This window comes from Rattus norvegicus, chromosome 7, assembly GCF_021556685.1.
Source record: "Rattus norvegicus strain SHRSP/BbbUtx chromosome 7, alternate assembly SHRSP_T2T, whole genome shotgun sequence".
Lineage (NCBI taxonomy): Eukaryota > Metazoa > Chordata > Mammalia > Rodentia > Muridae > Rattus > Rattus norvegicus.
Genome location: NC_141540.1, coordinates 41,957,009 through 41,975,784, shown reverse-complemented (window position 1 = coordinate 41,975,784; position 18,776 = coordinate 41,957,009). Strand labels below are relative to the sequence as shown.

General features: G+C 40.9%; 1 long non-coding RNA gene across 1 annotated transcript in view; it reads left to right on the top strand.

Annotated features, from left to right (window-relative positions):
• LOC120093566 (uncharacterized) overlaps nucleotides 1-18,776 on the top strand; it is a 43,602-nt gene that overhangs the window by 3,092 nt on the left and 21,734 nt on the right. Inside the window, exon 2 of the long non-coding RNA XR_015625305.1 lies at nucleotides 5,418-5,514. This is a non-coding gene — a long non-coding RNA (uncharacterized LOC120093566). The remainder of the gene's footprint in view (nucleotides 1-5,417; nucleotides 5,515-18,776) is intronic.

Below are 18,776 nucleotides of genomic sequence, written 5' to 3'. Positions count from 1 at the left end.
AGTGGGATGCAGGGAAGCCTGAGACAGGTTACAGGCAAACTAGATGTGTGCAGGAAATTGTGGCTTTGGTTCCCTTCTTCCTTTACATCTCCAAGCCGCAACCACCACCTTCCTTACACTTAACACCTTGCATGAGTTTAGCTTTGCTTCTTTGTTCCACAGGCATTTGACAATTAAGATGTGGGTAGCCATTGTGCTGCCTCCTGGGTGAAGGCAAACCATAAGACACTAAGAGCCCTGTCTGACCCTTTCCCCAACAGCACATATACACGTGGTCTTTCTTCTCTTGCTGTGGCCCTACGGGCATCACTTTATAAGCTTTTCAAGTTCAAAAATGAAAACTGTATACCTTTGTAGCCCAACAACTTTCAGGACTAACAACTCTCAAAGCACTGACATCATGTTCCAATTGGAAGAATTTCTTCTTTAGGATTGCAGTTAGGTAAACTTGGTTCGACTGGAATATTCTATCTCGTTTATTAATTACACAGCTTTTGTTAGACCTTAAATTTGGTCTTCGAAGATGCTAAGATACATTTAAGGACATTATTAACCTTCACATGCCGCTGGTTAAAAATCTTTACTTTGAGCCATGACATGGAAACAGAAAATCCCAGGACTGATATGAACAGGGCCTAAGAAAAGGTATAAAGACACAGCCTTTCACTGCGCCGTATGCCATCACTTAATGGCATGACTTGTTGGTGTTTAAGAACGTCTCTTTTGTCAGTTTTTGTCAAAATATTTAGTTTTCTTTCTACACTGCTAATCCATCAGTCTGCACTTGGACAACAAATCGACATTTATTGAATAGCTGGAGAAGTCTAGACAAGACATATAGGGAAGGAAATGCCAAGTAACCTATCCGTCAGTCAATGAATAAACATTGACTAAGGAACAGACATAGGAAAAAAAACATCAATTTCAGGCCCATGAGGGGCATAAGAAATACAAATAACCACTCAAAAGCCATGGCATCCAAGGATTTTTTACTACATAGAGAAGTAAGAGAAAACTACTCATTTACATAACAGCATCTTAGTGATATCAAACCAGAGAACCTATATATAAAGTTCAGTTCCTGGGAAAAATGAAATATGATGTAGTTAACAATAACTGTCTTGGCAAGCCAGAGGAAGGAGAAGGTGGGGATCATTTTACAACTGGGTAGTTAGATAACTGTTTATGGAGAACGGTGTAAGATTTGAGCTGAATCCTGAGGGATTAGAAAGAGTACATTTGGCATGAAAGGAGGGAGATGGCTTTATTGAGGCAGACAGAACAGCACCAATAAAACCTTAAATGCAGAAAAGCAAATGATGATATGTAATAGAATGGAAATTTAATAGATGTTTTCTTTAAAAAATTCTGGAGTATTTTTTTTATGATTCCTTGAATATTTAGGAGTTGTCATGAGTCTTCAATGCTTACCATGTTACAGAGATGAGTGAGTACAGAGCCACACTCCAGACGAACCTTGAAAAATCTCCTATGAGGCACTTGTCCAAGTAGTCATTCATTTCTTCAGCAAATATTCACTTAGTGATTAGCATGCTCCAACTACTGGGGAGAAGCTAGAAGATTTTTTTCAAAGGCACACGAAGGACATAATAACACAAGAAAAATATTGTCACAGCAGATCACATTCACCCAGTTTGTCCAGTGTAGGAAAACAATGCTATTTGAACTATAATCGTGGGCCCTTGCTTTAGTCTTGGCAACAGTACCTTAGCACCTTAGCAGTATTATAAGCAGGCCAGACATGAGGCTGCTTCTTGGGAAGCTGATAAGATATAGTAAAGTTGAATGTTTGCAAAGCCTATCATGTCAGACCACGTGGCATTTTTTAAAAGAAAACAATACTTACAGCCAACCATTGAACTGAATTTGGGAAACCCTATTGTTGAATTAGGGGAAGGGTGGAAGAAGCAGAAAAGGAAGGTGACCCCATAGGAAGACCAGCAGTCCCAACTAAACTGGACTCCTGAGAACTCCCAGAGACTCAAAAGTTTAATGTCACACAGTCTGGAGACAAAATGCTAGGCTCAGAAGACTGTCCCTGCTTTTGATTTCTTCACCTATTTTTAAACTTCCCTCACATTGTAGAGACTTGTTTTTCTTGACACTAACTGATGGCAAACGTTAGTCACACTTTAAAAAAAGTACTTCTACAGGAGGAGGGCAAACCCATAGGATGACCAGCAGCCTCATCTAACCTGGACCCCTGAGCTCTTTCAGACAATGAGCCACCAACCAGGCAGCACACACGAGCTGGTCTGAGGTCCTGACAGACCATGGCAGAGGACTACCTGGTCTGGGCTCAATGGGAGAAGATGCATCCAATCCTCATGAGAATGGAGGCCCTAGAGAGGAGGGAGGTCTGGTGGCATGGAGAGGGGGAGCACCTTATCTTGGAGGCAAGGAAGAGGAAGACTTGGATGAGAAACTGTGGGGGGGGACAGAGAGGGGAGGAAACAGCTGGATTGTAAATAAACAAAATAATACAATAATACTGATCCCAATGGAAGCTTGTGTTGATATATTTTGAAGGTAAAGAGATAATGTGTAAGATGTGTAAGGAGTCCCTATGCTTCAGGTGCTTTATCTCTCCTACTGCTTGTGCCATGATGTTGATTGTAGTAGAGTGACTGCTGTGCTTGCGTTGGCTTGAATGAGAACATTAAATGGAGAACCACAATAACTGAAGCTCTTGATGCACGCAAAAATCCTAGGAAGTTAACCAATCTATAGGGTTCAGTTCTTAGTGTACCAAACGCAATGTGAAGTCTCAATGGTGAAGCTGGTTAGACAGTGACGTAATCGTTAAGCCTGAGATACAGAACAGAAGGAAAGAAGAAAGGATTAACATACAATCTTCATCCCTCCACTAAATCCATCTCTGGGAAAGGACTTCATTCGAATGAAGATTTCTCTCACTAATTTGTGGAAAGGCAGAGATTTCACAGATGAAACTGCCTTTGTGAGTACAAATATTAGAAATGAGTGCAAACTTTAATGGAAAGAGGTAAAAGCCAAACATTACCTAGAAGATAATATCCTGGGTCCCAATCATGCTTGTTTATACATGAACTGACCTGCGCTCTGGAAATAAGGCCTACCTCCAAAGGTCTGCTCCTATGATAGCACCCAATGGAAACAATCAGTCCCATGTAAAGACTAATCTTGGGTCTAAGCATGGAAAATACGCAATAGAAGCCTGGGGACAGGGCTCAGGGGCAGAGTAGTTGCCTAGCGTATGTAAGCAACATGGGTTCAAAGCCCAACCTGATCACTGGATTTTTTAAAATTATAATATGTAATTGTGGAAATCAACAAATCTATTGGGTTTGGAGATGCCTTTAACATATATTTCTTTCTTTCTTCCTTTCTTCCTTTCTTCCTTTTTTCTTTCTTCCTTTCTCCTCCTCCTCCTCCTCCTCCTCCTCCTCTTCTTCTTCTTCTTCTTCTTCTTCTTCTTCTTCTTCTTCTTCTTCTTCTTCTTCTTCTTCTTCTTCTCCTCCTCCTCCTCCTCCTCCTCCTCCTCCTCCTCCTCCTCTTCCTCCTCCTTCTTCTCCTTCTCCTTCTCTTTCTCCTCCTTCTCCTTCTCCTTCTTCTCCTCCTCCTCCTCCTCCTCCTTCTCCTTCTCCTCCTCTATGCTATGGAGAGTTAGCAGCGTGTAGTAGGTGAGGACTCAGACTCTGGGGCCAGAGTGCTGGTGTTTGATTCTCTTCTGCCCATGGACTTCTTATATAACTGTAAACATCTTCTCCATGAATGAGATGAACACTTTCATGTATGGATAAAAATGAGCCAATAGTGTAAAAAGGGCCTAAACAAGCCTCTAAGAGTTGACACGTCTGCAAAGTCATGTCAAGTAACTGGTTTTTGATTGGACCAAGGATGTAAGGAATTTCTGCCTGCTCCTGGTTGCCTTTTGTACCTTCCCCTGTGAACTAACATCATGTTGACGTGGAGCATTCAGATGCAGGTCATGTCTTCAGTGCATGCTTAATTCAGGCCACCTATTTGGTCTGTAAATATTCTCCGTTTACTTCACACTGTAGCCTAGGAAAAGTAAATGCCCGCTGCCGAAGCGGCCATTCAGAGTTTACAAAGGCAAATGAATGAAAACTTTTATTCTGAAGTCAGTACTGTAAAATAATGATTTTGTTTAGAAGCCTCCTCTGAAGCCCCTTGAGAGAGCTATTCATTGGAATCAATTTGTCCTGCCAATGGCATTAATGTGCTCCTTGTCATATGCTTTATCTTGAGTCTGGCTTTAGTAATTTATGAATTGAAATTGTAATAAAAATGGACAGTAACACAACAAAAAACAATCTCTCCTTTAAGTTCAGTGTGTGTGTGTTTTAGTTTGGAGACAATTCTGTATCTTGAATAAATCTGTTTCAGATACCTGAGCACATATTGCCTCTTGGAAATTATGTGCCATTTTTTAGAAGGCCATATGACCTTATCAATTATAAAGGCACTAAATCACCAGTGTACTAGCATTATAATTAGGAGCCTATGGGGACGACACAAGAGACTTGGAGCATGATCACATCTGGCGTGGCATTTCAGTGCTAAATCTCTTTGGTGCTTCCTTCATCAAAAAATTGGCTCCTCATGAAACATCTTTCTTCCTGGAGGCCAGTTTCAGTCACTTCTCGAGCATTACTAATGGTCTAAGATAATACAAAATCCAACTAGAAAGAGAGTGCTTAATTCTTCCCACGGGCCAAAAACCAAAGAAGTTTCTGCTCTCAAAACATTATCCAAATAGGTGACTTGTTTACTGTCTGGAGGATAATGTTATTCGCCGCATAGTGAATGCTGCTAAAAGAGTTTAGGAAACGGTGGAATTGAGATTCATTTTGTGTTTAAATCCATTCTGTGTAGTCTCACATCTTAACTGTTCCCAGCTAGCGATTAAAATAGGATAGCACCAGTATTATGTCTACAAGCATTTAATGATGTTATTGAAGATCCGCTGACTTTGAAACTATGCTTTTCTTTCTATTTTGTTTGAGTTCCTTTTACAGTGGCAAAATATGCACAACATAGATATAGCCAGTTTACGCTTGAAGAGGTTGTGCTAGCCGGATAAAGCACGTTTCCAGTGTCGTGGATCCATCAAGACCAGTTTTCAGGGCTCTGTCCACCGCCACTGCAAACCACACCAACACATTTCCTTTCTTTCCCAGATATTTGAAATCTCTATTCTACTTCTGTTTGGGTGAATCTGCCTATTTAACAGCAAATAACAAGATTCTAGTCAACTTTTAATCGGGATAAAACAGGCTTTCAATTTTCTAAGGGAGAAGCTAGATTTTCTTCTTAAAAAATAAACAGGAAGAGTATGGAATGTGAAAATGGTATCCTAAAAAAGATGAGCTCACATTCTATTTCCTGGGCAGGGGATTTCAAAGGATATTCCTGAAGTCAGCCAGCAAAACCCAAAGGACCTGAAGACCTCGGAGCTTGCTGTCCTCACACCAAAGGTGGAATTGGAAGGTACTTGTCGATCTTTATGAAAATAAATACCAAATGTAACAATCCAATGCACAGATTTTCTGTAGAAAACAACCCCTCGATAAAGCCTTACTGGCATCAAATGTGCATTTATAAAATGTCTGTCACAGTCCAGCTGCTGCATACAGAGGACAGTGCACACTCTACTTGCGGCTTGAGTCTCAGTTCCTTCCGTATAGATGGCAGAACTTCCAGATACACAGGTAGCTTCAGTGTTACACCTGTCCTGTTCCAACAGATCTGTTAAAGAGGAAAAGAATGTATTTTATGACTAGACAGAACAGCTGAACACAGCAAAGCAAAAGCTTTCATCTTGACCTCCCTAGAAAAAACAATTTCTTCACAAATTGGCCATTTTATGAAAACATTCCAGATTTATGATTTCCTAAGAAAGTAACATCTGGTAAGGCTTTTTAAAAATTTTAATGCATTGAAATTGCAAACAAAACACATACATGTTTAGTTCCAAATAAAAAAATAATTTCATATTTTGTAAACTTGTTTAGAATAAAAGTCAGAGCCAGACAAAGTTGCTTTGGGAGAAAGCAAATTACTTTCTGTTTCATTGTAGCCATTTGCTTTCTATCTTTATCTGTGTGTGTGCCTGTTTACTTATGTACACCAGGTGCCTGCAGATTCGTGCAGAGGGCTTTGGAGCCTCTCTAAATGGATACAGAGGAAGTTTGGATCTACCCCAGGCAAGTGCTAGAACCTGAACTCCAGTCCTCTCCAAGGACAGAAAGTGCTCTTAACCACGGACCCGTCTTCAGCGTTCATTAGCCTCATTTTCAAAACCATAGGTTGGTTCACCACAAACTTGGTTGTGGCTGGTCATCTGAGAATATATTCTCTGTAATGGTCGACTATTGTCTTTTCTGATCTGTATGGTATCTTCCTTTCCATCAGTCACCAGCATGCAGTGAGCTGAGTAACCTATTTCTTCCCTATTACCCTGTGTGACCTAAGGTTTTACAAACACAAGGCATAGGCATTTGACTTTTCCACGTTTCATCCTTCAAGCTTCTAAATGACAGTATTCACAGGCAGCTGCTTAGTTCATTGGCATTCCATCAAGTTCAAGTTTGATCCAAGCTGAATGTTGCTTTGGAGTGTTAATTTTGGGCATCTCAGCTCTGGTTTTCCTGTCCCATTCCAGAACGGAGACTTCAGCATCCACAACTGCTCAGAACAACACTTTAAATGACCCAGTCAGCTCTGTTGTAAAACTTCTCTGTATGTTCTTCCTTTCCACCTCTCTATGTCCAAACTGCATCTTCTCTATAACCCCTACCATTATGCCAAGAATTCAGTGAGGCTGGGAATATGATTCAGCACTTATGAGACTTGTTGCTTAGTTCCCAGCATCCACATCTGGTAGTTTAGATCCATCTGTAACCCCAACTCAAAGGGAAGAGATAGACATCCACATTCAAGACTCCAGAGTTACCTACCTGCCTATTAATGCATATGCCTCCACACAGACACACATTCACATAATTAAAACTAAAATAAAATAAATCTTTAAAGAGTCAGGCTATTTATTACCAGCTTTAGAATACAGCTTCTCCACTTAGAGTTTTTTAAATAAAAAGTTTTTAAAATGTCATTGTGTGGCAGTTATATTTTCTGCCATGCATTTTTTTGAGGGATGGGACCAATCACTCATCTCAAAAATATTAACCCAGAATTGCTCCTGTCTAGAGGAAATACAGTGACAAAGAGTGGAGCAGAAACTGAAGGAAAGGTCATCTAGAGACTATCCCACCTGGGGATACATCCCATATGCAGACACCAAACGCAGACACTATTGCTGATGCCAAGAAGTACTTGCTGACAGAAGCCTGATATAGCTGTCTCCTGAGAGACTCTGTCAGAGCCTGACCAACCCAGATGCAGATCCTTGCAGCCATCAGACTGAGCACGGGGATCTCCATGGAGGAGTTACAGAAAGGACTAAAGGAGTTGAAAGATTTGCAAGCCCATAGAAAGAACAACAATATCAAACAACCAGATCCCTTGGAGCTCCCAAGGACTAAACCACCAACCAAAGAGTACACGTGGAAGGATCCATTACTTCAGCTGCATATGTAGCAGAGGATAGCCTTCTTTAGCATCAGTGGGAGGGAGGCCCTTGGTACTGTGAAGGCTCAGTGCCCTAGCATAGGGGAATGATAGGGTAGTAAGGTGGGAGTTGGTAGGTGGATGGGGGATCACCCGCAGAGAAGCAAGGGGGAGGGGGACGGAATAGGGAGTATGCTGAGGGGAAACCAGGAAAAAGGATACCATTTGAAATGTTAATAAATAAAATAACCAAAAACAGTAGGAGAAAAGTACATAATTATCATAATTAAATCTAACCCACTGTTTCTAAGACCATCTTCCAAGATGATACATAACTCAAAAAAATTTTAGGCATGTAGACACATGGAGAAAATTCATCTGAAATACCTTTGTTTGTTTGACTCACTTCAGGCATCATTCTCTACACTTGGGAGGCCCAGCAAAACTGTTTGCAATGTCATAGGGAATTCACAGTGATGTCAATTTGCAGACTAAAGGAACCTTCACCCTCTGTCGTATATTCTCTCTGTATACCCAGATGATTGATCAGACAGACCCTACAAAGTGAAGTTATTTCAAACACTGTTGAATGTGTCCCCCATTAATGCTTCGCGAGAAGAGCTCCTCATTTTGAGCAATGTCCCATTCTAAGAGTCCCCTGTCTCATATTCTTTTGGGTACTTAGGACTCTTAAGTGGATGAAGACTCAGAGGTGGTGAGCTCACAATGAAGCAAGCTCTGGGAAAATACTCTCTAATGGGAAGTCAAATGGAGAAAGTTCAGAAATAGTGTTTACTAGGAAACAAGGAAAACTGGTATCAGGAGGTACTGCACCCCATTGATGTCACCACCCAGTTGATGTCACCACTCCATTGATGGCACTGAGCCACAGCCGAGGCCAGGAAGATTTGAAGTTTAGTGATATTTAGGACTAACTTGAATGTAGAAGAGAAACTTATCCTTTGTGCCCCATCAACCTGACAATGTGTAAGTCGCCCTGAAGAAAGGTTTACTGCCTCGCACAAGGGAACTCTCTTCCTCCAAGGGACAAGGCTGTGAAATCTCCAAGGGTAAATAAAGTTCTAGCATCTGAAGAACTGTCATGATATTGAAGACAGAGTTTGATACTGGCTAGTGACATCCACCAGTAGAGCCCCCTGTGCTATCGTGTGGAAAACATGGAACCACGCTTTCACAGACATAACATTCACACTACTTTGTGTTGTTGTGAAAATGTCCTTGTGATCTTTGGTTTGTTCAAACCCAAGCTGGGGAGAGATGAAGGCCAGCCTTTTAACAGATTGCCTCTGATATCAGGCATAAAAGCTATACACATATTCAATGATGGTTTGCATAATAATCAAACTCAGAGTAAGCAAGCAGGTAAAAACTAAAAACTTGCCAGGAGTATAAAAGCTCTTAGTCAGCACAAGGTAATTTCTAGATATGACCATGCACACATGCAATCCCAGCACTTGGCAGGTGGAGGCAGAAGGATGGTGAATCTGAGGTGAACATGAAAATGTGAGATGAAGGCAAAATGGCCTTCATCAGGAAGCATGATGCCTTATTGTCTACTCAATGGAGTTTCAACCATGATACCACTTGAAAAAGATAGACAATTCTTCTTCAAATCTCCCCTACTGTGGTGTGACTTTAACCAAGCAAGTGAAAGACCTGTATGACAAGAACTTCAAGCCTTTAAAGAAAGAAATTAAAGAAGCTCTCAGAAGATGAAAAGATCTCCCGTGCTCAGGATTGACAGGATTGATATAGTAAAAATGGCCATCTTGCCAAAAGCAATCTACAGATTCAATGCAATCCCCATTAAAACTCCTACTCAATTTTTCATAGAGTTAGAAAGAGCAATTTGCAAATTTATTTGGAATAACAAAAAAGCCAGAATGGCGTCAACTGTTCTCAGCAATAAAAGAACTTCTGGGAGAATCACTATCCTTGACTTCGAGCTGTATTACAGATCAATCATGATAAAAACTACATAGTATTGGTACATAGACAGGAAGTAAATCAATGGAATAGAATTGAAGACCTAGAAAGGAACCCACACTCCTATGGTCACTTGATCAAATAGCTAAAATGATGCAATAAAAAAACAGCATTTTCAACAAATGGTGCTGGTTCAACTGAAGGTCAGCCTGTAGAAGAATGCATATCAACCCATTCTTATCTCCTTGTACAAAGCTTATGTCCAAATGGATCAAAGCCCTCCACATAAAAACTAGATAAAGTGAAACTAATAGAAGAGAAAGTAGGGAAAAGCCTCGAACACATAGGCACATGGGGAAAATTTCCTGAACAGAACACCAATGGCTTATGCTCTAAAATCAAGAATCGAAAAATCAAAGCTTCTGTAAGGAAAAGGACACTGTCAATAGAATCAAATGGCAACCAACAAATTGGAAAAATATCTTTACCAATCCTACATCCGATAGAGGGCTAATATCCAATATATACAAAGAGCTCAAGAAGTTAGACTCCAGAAAAATAAATAACCCTATGAAAAAATGGAGTAGAGAGCTAAACAAAGAATTCTCAACTGAGGAATACTGAATGGCTCAGAAGCACCTAAAGAAATGTTCAACATCCTTAGTTATCAGAGAAATGCAAATCAAAACAACCCTGAGATTCCACCTCACACCAGTAAGAATGGCAAAGATCAAAAACTCAGGCAACAGCAGATGCTGGCTAGGGTGTGGAGAAAGAGGAACACTCCTCCTTTGCTGGTGGGATTGCAAGCTGGTACAACCACTCTAGAAGTCAGTCCGGCAGTTCCTCAGAAAATTGGACATAGTACTACCTGAGAACCCAGTTATACCACTCCTTGGCATAGACCCAAAAGATGCTGCAACATATAACAAGGACACGTGCTCTACCATGTTCATAGCAACCATATTTATAATAGCCAGAAGTTGGAAAGAACCCAGATGTCCTTCAACAAAGGAATGGATACAGAAAATGTGGTACATTTACACAATGGAATACTACTTAGCTATTTAAAACAATGACTTCATGAAATTGATAGGCAAATGGATGGAACTAGAAAATATCATCCTGAGTGAGGTAAACCAATCACAAAAGAACACACATGGTATACACTCACTGATAAGTGAATATTAGCCCCAAAACTCGGAATACCCAAGATAGAATTTGCAGACCACCACATGAAGCTCAGGAAGAAGGAAGACCAAAGAGTGGATGCTTCAGTCCTTCTTAGAAGGGGAAACAAAATACCCACAGGAGGAAATACAGAGAAAGTATGGAGCAGAGACTGAAGGAAAAGACATCTAGAGACTGCCCCACCTGGGGATCCATCCCATATACAGACATCAAACCCAGACACTATTGCAGATGTCAAGACAAGCTTGCTGACAGGAGTCTCCTATAGCTGTCTCTTGTGAGCCTCTGCCAGAGTCTGACAAATAGAGAAGCAGATGCTTGCAGTCAACCATTGGACTGAGCATGGGGCCCCCAATGGAGGAATTAGAGAAAGGATGAAAGAGCTGAAGGGGTTTGCAACCCATAAGAAGAACAACAAAAACAGCCAACCAGACTACCCATAGCTCCCAGAGACTAAACCACCAACCAAAGAGTACACATGGAGGGACCAATGGCTCCAACCACATATGTAACAGAGGGTGGCCTTATCAGACATTAATGGGAAGAGAGGCCCTTGGTCTTGTGAAGGTTAGATGTTCCAGTGTAGGGAAATGCCAGGGCTGAGAGGTGGGATTAGATGGGTGCGTGGGAGAGCACTCTCATAGAAGCAGGGAGTGGTAGGTTGAGATAGGGGAAATCTGGAAAGGGAATACAAATACACAAATACAGCTTACTAAGCACATATTTATCTTTTTGTCTATGTGGATTCTAGGTAGACCACTTTGCATTAAACAACCAATGAAAGGACACAACTCAGGATAGGTCAATTCTTCCTTCCTTTCTAAGCCTTCATCGGTTGCCTATAGTTCTTCATCTAGGGCTGAGACTCTATGCTGCATTAGCAGGTCTATTCATATTGTCATTACTTGTTTGTGTAGGCATTTTTAAGAGATACAGTTTCACACCTGACTTACTGATCCTCTGAGTCTTACATAGAATTCCTTCCTTGCCCAATTTCTATGATGCTCCTTGAGCTACATATAGGTACAGAAGTTGTATTGAAGATGTATCTTCTGGGGCTGAACTCCCCACAATGTTTTGATCTCTGCACTAAGTCCAGTTGTAAATTTTTTGTGGTGGTCTCTATTTGCTGTATAGAGAATCTTCTATTGTTGGGAGAGTACTAGATACATTTCTTCCCTTTTTCCCCCATTTTTATTAAATTGGGTATTTCTTATTTACATTTCAAATGTTATTATTCCCTTTTCCAGTTCCCAGTCCATCCCAGTTCCTTGCCTCTCCTCCTCTCCTTCGATAAGGGTGTTCCCCTCCCCATCCATCCACCCTTACGGCCCCTGCAACAATCCCCTACACTGGGGGTTCCCCATTCCACTGGTGCCCCAACAAGGCTATTCACTGCTATATATTCAGTTGGAGCCCTGGGTCAGTCCATGTATAGTGTTTGGGTAGTGGTTTAGTCCCTGGAAGCTCTGGTTGGTTGACATTGTTGTTCTAATGGGGTTGCAAGCCACTTCAGCTCTTTCAGTCCTTTCTCTAATTTCTTTAACAGGGGTCCTGTTCTCAGTTCAATGGTTTGTTGCTAGCATTCGCCTCTGTATTTGACATGTTCTGGCTGTGTCTCTCAGGAGAGATCTATATCCAGTTCCTGTCAGCATACACTTCTTTTTTTTAATTTTTTTTATTAATTTGAGTATTTCTTATATACATTTCGAGTGTTATTCCCTTTCCCGGTTTCCGGGCAAACATTGCCCTCCCCCCTCCCCTTCCTTATGGGTGTTCCCCTCACAAACCTCCCCCCATTGCCGCCCTCCCCCCATAGTCTAGTTCACTGGGGGTTCAGTCTTAGCAAGACAGAGGGCTTCCCCTTCCACTGGTGCTCTTACTAGGATATTCATTGCTACCTATGAGGTCAGAGTCCAGGGTCAGTCCATGTATAGTCTTTAGGTAGTGGCTTAGTCCCTGGAAGCTCTGGTTGCTTGGCATTGTTGTACAAATGGGGTCTCGAGTCCCTTCAAGCTTTCTCTGATTCCTTCAACGGGGGTCCTATTCTCAGTTCAGTGGTTTGCTGCTGGCATACGCCTCGGTGTTTGCTGTATTCTGGCTGTGTCTCTCAGGAGAGATCTACATCCGGCTCCTGTCTGCCTGCACTTCTTTGCTTCATCCATCTTGTCTAATTGGGTGGCTGTATATGTATGGGCCACATGTGGGGCAGGCTCTGAATGGGTGTTCCTTCTGTGTCTGTTTTAATCTTTGCCTCTCTATTACCTGCCAAGGGTATTCTTGTTCCCCTTTTAAAGAAGGAATGAAGCATTCACATTTTGATCATCCGTCTTCAGTTTCATGTGTTCTATGCATCTAGGGTAATTCAAGCATTTGGGCTAGTAGCCACTTATCAATGAGTGCATACCATGTGTGTTTTTCTGTGATTGGGTTACCTCACTCAGGATGATATTTTCCAGTTCCAACCATTTGTCTATGAATTTCATAAAGTCATTGTTTTTGATAGCTGAGTAATATTCCATTGTGTAGATGTACCACATTTTTCTGTATCCATTCCTCTGTTGAAGGGCATCTGGGTTCTTTCCAGCTTCTGGCTATTATAAATAAGGCTGCGATGAACATAGTGGAGCACATGTCTTATTTCTATGTTGGGGCATCTTTTGGGTATATGCCCAAGAGAGGTATAGCTGGATCCTCAGGCAGTTCAATGTCCAATTTTCTGAGGAACCTCCAGACTGATTTCCAGAATGGTTTTACCAGTCTGAAAGCCCACCAACAATGGAGGAGTGATCCTCTTTCTCCGCATCCTCGCCAGCATCTGCTGTCACCTGAGTTTTTGATCTTAGCCATTCTCACTGGTGTGAGGTGAAATCTCAGGGTTGTTTTGATTTGCATTTCCCTTATGACTAAAGATGTTGAACATTTCTTTAGGTGTTTCTCAGCCATTCGGCATTCCTCAGCTGTGAATTCTTTGTTTAGCTCTGAACCCCATTTTTAATAGGGTTATTTGTTTCCCTGCGGTCTAACTTCTTGAGTTCTTTGTATATTTTGGATATAAGGCCTCTATCTGTTGTAGGATTGGTAAAGATCTTTTCCCAATCTGTTGGTTGCCGTTTTGTCCTAACCACAGTGTCCTTTGCCTTACAAAAGCTTTGCAGTTTTATGAGATCCCATTTGTCGATTCTTGATCTTAGAGCGTAAGCCATTGGTGTTTTGTTCAGGAAATTTTTTCCAGTGCCCATGTGTTCCAGATGCTTCCCTAGTTTTTCTTCTATTAGTTTGAGTGTGTCTGGTTTGACGTGGAGGTCCTTGATCCACTTGGACTTAAGCTTTGTACAGGGTGATAAGCATGGATCGATCTGCATTCTTCTACATGTTGACCTCCAGTTGAACCAGCACCATGTGCTGAAAATGCTATCTTTTTTCCATTGGATGGTTTTGGCTCCTTTGTCAAAAATCAAGTGACCATAGGTGTGTGGGTTCATTTCTGGGTCTTCAATTCTGTTCCATTGGTCTATCTGTCTGTCTCTGTACCAATACCATGCAGTTTTTATCACTATTGCTCTGTAATACTGCTTGAGTTCAGGGATAGTGATTCCCCCTGAAGTCCTTTTATTGTTGAGGATAGCTTTAGCTATCCTGGGTTTTTTGTTATCCCAGATGAATTTGCAAATTGTTCTGTCTAACTCTTTGAAGAATTGGATTGGTATTTTGATGGGGATTGCATTGAATCTGTAGATTGCTTTTGGTAAAATGTCCATTTTTACTATATTAATCCTGCCAATCCATGAGCATGGGAGATCTTTCCATCTTCTGAGGTCTTCTTCAATTACTTTCTTCAGAGTCTTGAAGTTCTTATTGTACAAATCTTTTACTTGCTTGGTTAAAGTCACACCGAGGTACTTTATATTATTTGGGTCTATTAGGAAGGGTGTCGTTTCCCTAATTTCTTTCTCGGCTTGTTTCTCTTTTGTATAGAGGAAGGCAACTGATTTATTTGAGTTAATTTTATACCCAGCCACTTTGCTGAAGTTGTTTATCAGCTTTAGTAGTTCTCTGGTGGAACTTTTGGGATCACTTAAATATACTATCATATCATCTGCAAATAGTGATATTTTGACCTCTTCTTTTCTGATCTGTATCCCCTTGATCTCCTTTTGTTGTCTGATTGCTCTGGCTAGAACTTCAAGAACTATATTGAATAAGAAGGGAGAGAGTGGGCAGCCTTGTCTAGTCCCTGATTTTAGTGGGATTGCTTCAAGTTTCTCTCCATTTAGTTTAATGTTAGCAACTGGTTTGCTGTATATGGCTTTTACTATGTTTAGGTATGGGCCTTGAATTCCTATTCTTTCCAGGACATTTATCATGAAGGGGTGTTGAATTTTGTCAAATGCTTTCTCAGCATCTAATGAAATGATCATGTGGTTCTGTTCTTTTAGTTTGTTTATATAATGGATCACATTGATGGTTTTCAGTATATTAAACCATCCCTGCATGCCTGGGATGAAGCCTACTTGATCATGGTGGATGATTGTTTTGATGTGCTCTTGAATTCGGTTTGCCAGAATTTTATTGAGTATTTTTGCGTTGATATTCATAAGGGAAATTGGTCTGAAGTTCTCTTTCTTTGTTGGGTCTTTGTGTGGTTTAGGTATAAGAGTAATTGTGGCTTCATAGAAGGAATTCGGTAGTGCTCCATCTGTTTCAATTTTGTGGAATAGTTTGGATAATATTGGTATGAGGTCTTCTATGAAGGTTTGATAGAATTCTGCACTAAACCCGTCTGGACCTGGGCTCTTTTTGGTTGGGAGACCTTTAATGACTGCTTCTATTTCCTTAGGAGTTATGGGGTTGTTTAACTGGTTTATCTGTTCCTGATTTAACCTCGATACCTGGTATCTGTCTAGGAAATTGTCCATTTCCTGCAGATTTTCAAGTTTTGTTGAATATAGGTTTTTATAGTAAGATCTGATGATTTTTTGAATTTCCTCTGAATCTGTAGTTATGTCTCCCTTTTCATTTCTGATTTTGTTAATTTGGACGCACTCTCTGTGTCCTCTCGTTAGTCTGGCTAAGGGTTTATCTATCTTGTTGATTTTCTCAAAGAACCAACTTTTGGTTCTGTTGATTGTTTCTATGGTCCTTTTTGTTTCTACTTGGTTGATTTCAGCTCTGAGTTTGATTATTTCCTGCCTTCTACTCCTCCTGGGTGTATTTGCTTCTTTTTGTTCTAGAGCTTTTAGGTGTGCTGTCAAGCTGCTGACATATGCTCTTTCCTGTTTCTTTCTGCAGGCACTCAGCGCTATGAGTTTTCCTCTTAGCACAGCTTTCATTGTGTCCCATAAGTTTGGGTATGTTGTACCTTCATTTTCATTAAATTCTAAAAAGTTTTTAATTTCTTTCTTTATTTCGCTTCATCCATCTTACCTAGTTTTGGTGGCTGTATATATAAGGGCCACATGTGGGGCAGGCTCTGAATGGCTGTTACTTCAGTCTCTGCTCTAAACTTTGCCTCCCTATCCCCTCCTATAGATATTTTTGTTCCCCTTTTAAAGAAGGAATGAAGCATCCATAGTTTGGTCATCCTTCTTGAGTTTCATGTGGTCTGTGCATTGCATCTTGGGTAATTCGAACTTTTGGGCAAATATCCACTTATCAATGAGTACATACCATGTGTATTTTTCTGTGATTGGGTTATCTCACTCAGGATGATATTTTCTAGTTCCATCCATTTGCTTATGAATTTCATGAAGTCATTGTTTTTGATAACTGAGTAGTACTCCATTATGTACATGCACCACATTTTCTGTATCCATTTCTCTGTTGAAGGGCATCTGGATTCTTTCCAGCTTCTGGCTATTATAAATAATGCTGCTATGAACATAGTAGAGCATGTGTCTTTGTTGGATGTTGGAGCATCTTTTTGGTATATGCCCAGGAGAAGTGTAGCTGGGTCCAAGATAGTGCAATGTCCAATTTTCTGAGGAACCTCCAGACTGATTTCCAGAATGGTTGTACCAGTTTGCAATTCCACCAACAATGGAGGAGTGTTCCTCTTTCTCCACATCCTTGCCAGCATCTGCTGTTGTCTGAGTTTTTGATCTTTGCCATTCTGACTGGTGTGAGGTGGAATCTCAGGGTCGTTTTGATTTGCATTTCCCTAATGACTAAGGATGTTGGACATTTCTTTAGGTGCTTCCAAGCCACTTGATATTCCTCAGCTGTAAATTCTTTGTTTATTTCTGTACCCCATTTTTTTTCTTTTCTTTTTTTCCGGAGCTGGGGACCGAACCCAGGGCCTTGTGCTTGCTAGGCAAGCACTCTACCACTGAGCCAAATCCCCAACCCCTCTGTACCCCATTTTTAATAGGGTTATTTGGCTCTCTGGAGTCTAACTTCTTGAGTTCTTTGTATATTTTAGATATTAGCCCTCTATCGGATATAGAATTGTTTTCTATGTGCATATAGAATAAGTTTTAGAACATAATTAAGGATTATGCTGGTCTAGAAAAGCAGCAGTACTAGATTCTCTTCTAAAATCTATGGCCTCATTTGCCACATTGCTAGGTTTCTAAAACTAGGTGTGATTTGCTGTCTGTTATTGGGCCCTAAGTTACCTTAGAAAGCTATAGGATACCACTAAGATATGAGTGATATGGTTGCACCTTTAGAATATCTTGCCATGCTAGTCAGTGTGTTGTTTTTAGCTCTCCTAAAATACTGTTCTATTGCTTTGAAGGCAAGTCACCATGACCAAGACAACTATTGTAAGAGAAAACATTTAACTGGAGATTTGCTTATAGTTTCATAGATTTAGCTCATTATCATCATAACAGGGAACATTGACAGCAGAACTGCAAGAGCTAAGGCAGTAGCTGAGAGCTTCTTCCAAATCTTTAGACAGAAAAAGAGAGAGAATCCAAGCTTGGCATGCTCTTTTGAAACATCAAAGCCCACTCTCCAATTATACCTTTCCTCCAATAAGGCCCCACCTCTTATTATTTCTGAAGGGCCAGGAAAATTCAGACCCCCTAGCAAACAGAGTAGAGCCAAAAATGTAGGTTAGCCAGTTCAGTGACTCTGTTCCAGGAACTTGACTGACTATAGAACTGATAATTACACCACTCAGTTCGACAACTCTCTCCCAGGAGCTAGCTGACCATAAAGTTAGATTAAAATCTTAGAGGACAATCTTGAGAAGTAGGAAGCTTCTCCCAGGAACTGGTGGACCATAAAGTTAAATATTCTTGAGAAACAGGAAGCTTCTCCTTGTGATTTTTCACTGGTATTCTCGACATTTTCCAATGACGCCTACCCCCTTGGTTGTGGTTTCTTCCTTTAAATTCCATTTCTCTTAGCTACTTGTGTTCAGACTCCTCTGCCTCTGTGTGGGATACGAGTCTCGACCCCTGTGCACTGGTTCCTATCAATAAACCTTGTGTAAATTACAGCAAGGACGGTCTTACATGAGTTCTTGGGAGGTTGCGTCATCCCAAGACTTGAGTGAGGGTCTCCCCGCTCTGGGGATCTTTCACTTCTAATCTTTAAAAAAGAAAAAGTGACTGTGGTGATTTGAATATTCTTGGCACAGGGAGTGGCACTATTAGGATGTATGGTCTTGTTGGAGTTGGTGTGACATTGTGGGACCAAGTGTGTCACTGTGGGGATGGGCACTGAGATGCTAACCACATGGAAACCAATCTTCTCCTAGTGTCCTTCAGATGAAGATGTAGACTCTCAGCTCCTCCTGCACCATGGCTGCCTGGACACTGCCTGGTATCATCTTATACTAATGTAAGCTTAGTTACCATTTTATTCCTGTAAACAGATACCCTGACCAAAGGAAGGTGTCTTCTGTGGCTCCTTGGATAGTAATAAATTTTTAACATTTCTGTAAAACATTTCATTTGCATAGAGGTCAAACTGATGACAATTTGTGTTAGTTGGTTCTCTTCTTCCACTATGTGAGGTCCGAAGATCAAACTGAGACCATAAAGTTTGGCAGCAAGTGCTTTCTGTCTTACTAGACTACATAAACAATTCTT